This window comes from Musca autumnalis, unplaced genomic scaffold (assembly GCF_047663935.1).
Source record: "Musca autumnalis isolate F117 unplaced genomic scaffold, ASM4766393v1 scaffold_4, whole genome shotgun sequence".
Classification (NCBI taxonomy): domain Eukaryota; kingdom Metazoa; phylum Arthropoda; class Insecta; order Diptera; family Muscidae; genus Musca; species Musca autumnalis.
The window spans coordinates 106,290,353-106,298,014 of record NW_027411977.1 but is presented as its reverse complement, the minus strand read 5'-3'; the positions used below and the strand labels follow the sequence as shown (position 1 = coordinate 106,298,014).

Genomic DNA, 7,662 nt, shown 5'->3' with positions numbered 1-7,662 from the left:
TTATTTAGCGGGTTAAGGATTGTTTGCTGCAGACTTTTTAAATTTAGTTAAGAACACAAAACTAATCACCGACAGCTGAAGTGGAAATTTTTAATAAGAATACTCTCTAAAACCAGTTATATTCAGTAATTTGGTGCAACAATACATTTCTTCAACCGATTTTGTTTTGGGCATAAAATTAATTAGTAAGTATCTTCTTTTTGTACTTTTACTAAGCGTTATTTCTACCATATTTTCTTCTTTAATTTAGCTTCAAATTCTACTAACGACTTGGATTCACAATTTTCCTGACCGAATAAATCACAAGAAATAGTTTACCAACATGCTTTATTTGCACATCAAGATACGAATCTTTGTTAAACTAAATAAAATTAGTGTCAATCGAAATTAAAATTATCTCAAATCAGTGTTATTTAAATTTTTTAATAATCACATATGAAATAAATAATACAATGAAACTTTTTATATTTTATTAAATGTAACACATTAAAAAGGTAGGTATACAATTTTTATTCCAACCATTTCGCATTGCAACAATAAATATTGTTACTTCTTACCAACACCATTGTGAATTGCAAAAATAAATATTGTTACTTCTGACCGAAACTATTGTAAGTTCTAACAATATTTATTGTCCATTTTGACTAAAACTATTGTGAATTACAAAAATAAATATTGTTACTTCTGACTGAAACTATTGTAAGTTCTAACAATAGTTATTGTCCATTTTGACCAAAACTATTGTGAATTGCAACAATAAATATTGTTACTTCTGACCAAAACTATTGTAAGTTCTAACAATATTTATTGTCTATTTTGACCAAAACTATTGTGAATTGTAACAATAAATATTGTTAATTCTGACCAAAACAATTGTAAGTTCTAACAATATTTATTGTCCATTTGGAGCAAAACTATTGTGAATTGCAACCACATATATTGTTACCTATAACCAAAACTATCGTAATTACATGTTTGGTCCAAAGTGACAATACATATTTATATTTAGAACACATAATATAGTCCAGTGTGACAATAACGATTGTTGGATTCACAATACTACATAAGGAATCCAACAATATGTTAACAATATATATTTTGCTCTTGGAATATTGTTGGATCAAACATATTTTTTTCTCTGCGTGTATGTAATATTTGTTAACAAGAAACAATCAGAAAAAAATTAAGATGTGCTTTTTTAAACAAAGCAAACATCTACCAGAAAACTGTAATAGTTTTCTTGTAAAAAATTCATGAAAATTGGTTTTAATTGGGTATTACAACTGGGGGTCACCTGAAACTTGGAATTAGGAGTTTTCAATGGTACTTCCCCAGTAAAAATTGTGGACATAAGTCCCGGGTTTGGTATAGCCCCTATATAACGGTACCACCCGATTTCAGGAATTTTAACGTTTTTGTCTATATTTTCGGGCCAAATTAGCTATAATTTGGTTATGGGTTTCTCAGTGGTCAAAACATTTTATATACTAAAAGGTTAAAAATAAGAAATAATTAAAAAATAAGGAGCAGTGTTTTATTTATAAATGTACTTAAAACTAGAACATAATTGTTCGCCTAGCCTAAATAAGTATATTCCCCTTCATGATGGAATCTTTCAAATAAAAAGCTTGCATTTAAATTAAAAATGATAACAAAATTAAACGCAAACGTTTTATTTGAGATATTCCATCATGAAGAAGAATATAAAAAAACACTGCAACTTTAATTTTTAATTATTGTTTATTTTAACTATGGTATAGAGGAGGCTTCAGCGGGGGCCATCCCTACACATTCCCTGAAAGTTTCAGGAAAATCGATTCAGTAGTTTTATAGATATAACAAATTTAAAAAAGTGGGCGTGGTCATTTTTTCTTTCCATAAAAACCATAGTTAGTCTATGACGCACATTAAAAAAAATATCCAAACCGGTCCAGCCGTTCTCAACTGATGTAATTACCAACGAACGAAATTTGGTTTTTATTTATAAAGAGATTCTTTGATACTTTTAGGGAGATCTGTTAAGGGGATTTTGAGTCCATAAACCACAAACAAACGTACGGAAATAGTTATTTCCAGAAACTAATTTAATTTTCCAAAATCAAAAAGACGGCTCGTCGGACTTAAGCCCTTTTCTTAGTTCGATCTATTGAAACTTTCAAGATAGAATCGTCTTTAAATTTGCACTTTACCGCTATTAAAGTTTCCTTTTAATCAATATTTCCATGTAAAATGAGTACAGTTTAATTTTCGATTGCTAAAAATAAGTTACCGAATAAAAAACCTAACATAAATCTTGACCTAACATAATATTCTATTATTTCAAATGTAACTCTCTTAAAATCGCCCACATGTCGCAGTTCCCACAAAATCAAATATAAAATCTTTGTTTAACGTGAAGGACTTTAAGTATTTGTTGTTGTTTTTAAATTTCATTCATAAATTATAAGTACAAATTTAAGAGAGTTTAAGCTACTATGAGCATTACATTAGTTATTTACTTTGTATTTCTCTGCGGACATCAACGGAGTACTGTTAAAGTAAATATTTTTTTGTATTCAGTAAAGAAGAAAACACACACATACTATCAAGTTCGAAGAAGCTCGTTTTTACCAAGTGTATGCATAAAAATTCTGTTAAAATTTAATCTGATATTATGAAAGTTGTTTGCAACACATAGGAGGAAGAGGACATGCCTGTAAAAGTTTTTACATCATACACTGGTGCGCAACCACAGTCGTTTTCGTGTATTCTCTTTTAATTTTTTTAAACGTTGTTTGGCAAAGGAAGGACTCTCTTAATCTCACAGTCATGTTACTCCCTAATCAAACTGTCGTTTATACGCGACCATGCAGTAGTTAATTTAAAAATATACAACACTTTGCCCCTTTAAAGCAGGACATTATAAGAGAATTGAAATGTTAACTCAATTCTCTTTAATGATTGAAACATCCTCTCCAATGTTAACTGGAAACATATAAAACTGTTTACACACCAAGGAGCGACAGTTATTTTCAAAACATCGGTCATAATACAAGGATATCAGTATTAATACGCATAATACCGCACCAAAGTAATATGCGTCAAGTGTCACATATAATTTAATCGAAAATAAAAACATAATAAAGAATAAAAGGAAATAACTACCAATCAAAATATAGAGAAAAAAAGAAATAAAATGCAGATGTTTCACAATGTGTTTCAATGAATGAATGAATGAAAGTAGAGTTGAAGGAATACCAGTGTAATAATATGAAATTGAAATACCAGTGAAAATAAAGAGAAGAGAAATTAAAAGGAAATCTTACGAAAAAAATGAAATAAAATTCACAAGTGTCAACTTTAATATCCAACAGGAGTACCTTGCAAAAGCAAATATCTGTATATTTCGGTTATATTTGTAAACGTGTTGAAGTTGTAATGGCATTCTTCCGTGTAACCTGTTAAACATGGTGTCATGTGTTTCTAACGTGTTGTAAACTACTTAAAAAACAAAGTGGCAAGTGTTTACCCTTCGGTGTACCATACCGCCACATGCACGTACATACATAGGTTCGTGTCATATAAATATGTGTAGATATATAAATATGAATTAACATTGTATTGCTTTCAAAGTAATTAATTATTAATAACATTACTTTAGTTTTAATCAATGGTGTTTATGGTGTTTTAATGTTACACCAAAAATCATGTGGAAAATGAGCCTCGAATTTATTTTAATACTACTAAAATAGTGCAAAATTTGCTAATTGAAGAAAACATATTAAGTTATTTTGTGCAATAAAGAAAATCTGAGGATAGATATACCAACACCTTATATTAAGTAGAGAACTCAACTTTGTTTGGTATTTTGTAATTGGATTTAAAAAAAGTTTCTACATGCCATGATATATGAATGTACAGTTTCATCCATAAAATGATAATAATAAACCATAATACATGGTAGAATAAAAATACAAAATTATTGAGATTCAAATAATTGATACAGATATAAAGAATGCAAAAGAAGCTTTACAATGCGTGGTTTGTAATTAAAAACAAAAGTTCGTTAAAAAGAAAACAAGTAAGCAAAAGTTATAGTCGGACGGGGCCGACCTTGTTATATCCTACACCACTGTACCTGGGAATTAGCTTTCAGCAAATCAAAATTCCTTTATGGAACAAATAAGCTTATTGTAAGAAACACTTTTTTTGGATTCTACCACCTTATCACATTAAGCTTTGACTTACAGTTTATCGCCGAGTCCGAAGGGTGTGTCCTAAGACACCACTTTTAGAGAAGTTTTATATGGCTGAAATACTCTGAAAATGTCGCCAACATTACTAAGGTGTATTTTGCCACTGTTGAAAGTTTGACGTTACCTCGCCGAGGAATCGAACAGACGGCATTCTGATGTGAAGTTGACATATAGCTCCACTCTATGGAAAAATATTAGAAACGAAGATACGTAATAATTTGTTTGCTTTGAGCATATTAAATGTCTCCGAAGTCTATTCTTGAAAAATCAAAAAATGTTTTGACATATGTAATAGGGTGCAACCGTGGTGCAATGGTATGCACACCCGCTTTCACGCTGAATGCCTTGTTTCAGTTCCTAGGTCAGGCCACATGAAATTTTCAACGGTGACAAAATACCTCTCACTAATAATGGTGACATTTTCTGAGTATTTCAGCCATGAAAAACTTCTCTACATGCGGTGTCGAGGACACGTCGTTTGGACTCGGCGATAAACAGTAGGTCCCTAATCATTGACTAGTATGAATCGGGTTGAACACATTCATATTAGAGAAGCCTCCCTTGTCCCTACTGGGATGTTTGTGGAACAATTATGTATATCATTATACATTTCTAATAAAAGTTCCAAAATTGGAAAACTGACATTGGTAGCCACTTCTGATACATCTGTATAGCCGCTGCAAATATAGCCAATTACAATGCAATTTGCCATATATGGCCGTGAAATTTTCGACAGGCGGACATTGCTCCAATTTTATTGAACACTGCAAATGCTATATACAAATTTTCAAAGGGAACATTGTGAGTTTATTGAAGATCTATCGTCCAAAAAAGTGCACTTGTACCATACATATTGTTTGGAAATGCACGCGATTTTGTGCTTTTTAGTGTATTTCGAAAATAGTTCATTGTGGATATATTTTGTGATATCAAAAATATATTTAACCGTAAAAAACAACTAATAATGAGCAGAAATTCAAATAATTTACATGCAAACAAATTTATGACTAGGGTCCCACGTAATTTGCAATAATGCTGGGAATTTATCCAGGAGACACATTATTGCAATTTGCATCAGGAGATAAGTCAGTGGTTCATTTTCCATATGTAGTCTAATTTGCTGATACATGCCCTCCAGGAAGTAAAATATGGACCAAATTTAAAATTTGTCATATTTTTCATGCAAAAGTAGTGTTCCATTTAACACACTAGATAATATGAGATCATCATCCAAAATTGTAGGCATGTTCTTCGACCTAAACTCTTACATCGTGCAAAATCTCGTGACTATTGATATATAACTGCGACCTCTAGCGTGCTTCTTATTACACTACAAACAATGGAAAATTCAAGAAATGGCCTTCCAAATTTTATTTACGATGGCGGAATGTATCTTCCAGTAATAGATATATAAGCTGTATATTAAAAATTTTCACAATTTCATATACTCTCACCTTAGTTAAAATTTCGAGGCGATCAGTCCATTTTTGCGACCTACAGAGCAGCTACAAAATCGGATAAAAATTATGTATTTGGTTCATTTTACCCGCTAAATATTTCACGATCATCTCCAACAAAAATAGGGATCTATCCTGGTCTGAACCCGACCTCCATACAAAATTTCGTGACGATCGGTCCACAATTGCGGTCTGGAGTTTGATTACAATTTATAATGGACAGATGGACACACGGACGGACGCACAGTGTCACGACCGTGGCCAAAAATGGTAAAAACTAACATCGTTGAACAAATTTATTGATGCGGAGTGATAGAAAACATATTAATTAAGAAGAATCTGAATTTTGGTACTGATACGTGAAGTAGTTTTTGCTATATAAGGATTTAAATCCGACAATTTTAGGTAATACGTATTTATGTGTTTTTTTTTTTCTAAAATTAATAAATTATATTATGCGTTAATAATTTAAATTTAAAAGAAACGGTCGCTGCAAAAATTGTTCCTAAGTTCTCTTGGGATGTAATAAACTTGGCTACACTTTTGTTTGCATGTAAATATTAATCATATGGTGTTTACATTTACCCAAACATGTATTACTAAGTTTATTAATTTTCTGAAGCAAATTTTAAATTGAGTGGAGTGGGAAAAAAATTGTATAAAAGTGTATATAAATATTTTTTTGCTGTATGAGTAGTAAAAAGTGAGTACTTCAAATATAAAAAGGTCCCAGCTGCAGAGGTTTGCAGACGAATGTGTCATTTCTCTTTTTCTGCGACCACCTCACTGAGATGATACCCCCTTTTTTAACAAATCGTTTTGCGGTGTTGGCTATAGCGCGAAAACGAATGAACCGATCATCATATATTTTTGTGTGCTTATTAAGTACCTAATAATCTTGCTTTAAAATGAGAGAATTTTAAAAATATCAATTTAAAAAAAAAATGTGAACAGCGAAAGTCAAAATTCGATTTTTTACAAAAAAATTTACCGTTTTTTGACCAATAATTGGTAAAAAAAAAAAATTTGTAAAGGAAAATTTTCATATTTATAGACAAGAGTTTGATATATTCAATATGCTCACAAACAATATGAAGACTAAACACCAAATTTCAGTCATATCGGGTGGATATTGGGGCACGGTTCTATGGGGGCTATAGGAAGACGAGGACCTATACCGAAATATTTCTGGTGGAAGGTTATAAGTCCCCCAACGGAGACTTAATACCAATTTTCAGCCATTTCGGTGTGATAATCATGCTAAAACCTCCAAAATACCGAAAATCGGGAGGTACCGTCCTATGGGGGCTATATGAAGGCGTGGACCTATGCAGACAAATTTCAATGTGAAGGTATAATGCCCCCTACGAAGACTAAATACCAAATTTCAGCAATTTCGGTGAAATAATGAGGCTAAAATCTTGAAAATACGGATAATCGGGAGGTACCGTTGTATGGGGGCTATATCAAAACGTGGACCTAAGCCCACAATTCTCTGTCGGAATGTTTGATACCTCTGCCGAAGACTAACCACAAAATTTGAATACTTTCGGTTGGTCATTGTGTCTAAAACATTCAAAATACCGAAAATCGGGAGGTACGGTTCTATGGGGGCTATATCAAAACGTGGACCGACCAACCCAAATTTTTGTCCTGAAGATTGTAAGTCAATAATAGGTACTTGTGCCAAAATTGATGCACCTACGACAACTCCTTCTATTTTTGGCCACAGTTACACATCTCAAAATCGCTTTATCTCGCCGAGATATGAAGATTGGTATACCACATTGGGGGTCTCGACGAATATTTCGCGGTGTTACATGAATTTTTACCCAAACAAACTTATAATACCCTTTCTACATAGTGGTGTAGGGTATAAATACAAAATTATAGAAATTCAAACAATTGATACAGATATAAAGAATGCAAAAGAAGATTTCCAATGCGTGGTTTGTAATTAAAAAACAAAA

At 31.9% G+C, this 7,662-nt stretch overlaps 1 protein-coding gene across 2 annotated transcripts in view; it reads left to right on the top strand.

Annotated features, from left to right (window-relative positions):
- Positions 1-3,000: 3,000 nt before the first annotated feature.
- LOC141401259 (GTP-binding protein Rhes) overlaps positions 3,001-7,662 on the top strand; it is a 310,203-nt gene continuing 305,541 nt past the window's right edge. The window contains exon 1 of one of the 2 annotated variants that reach the window (XM_073981337.1): positions 3,001-3,549. The gene's annotated coding sequence lies outside the window, so the exon portion shown is untranslated. The remainder of the gene's footprint in view (positions 3,550-7,662) is intronic. The other variant, XM_073981338.1, reaches the window with a different exon arrangement.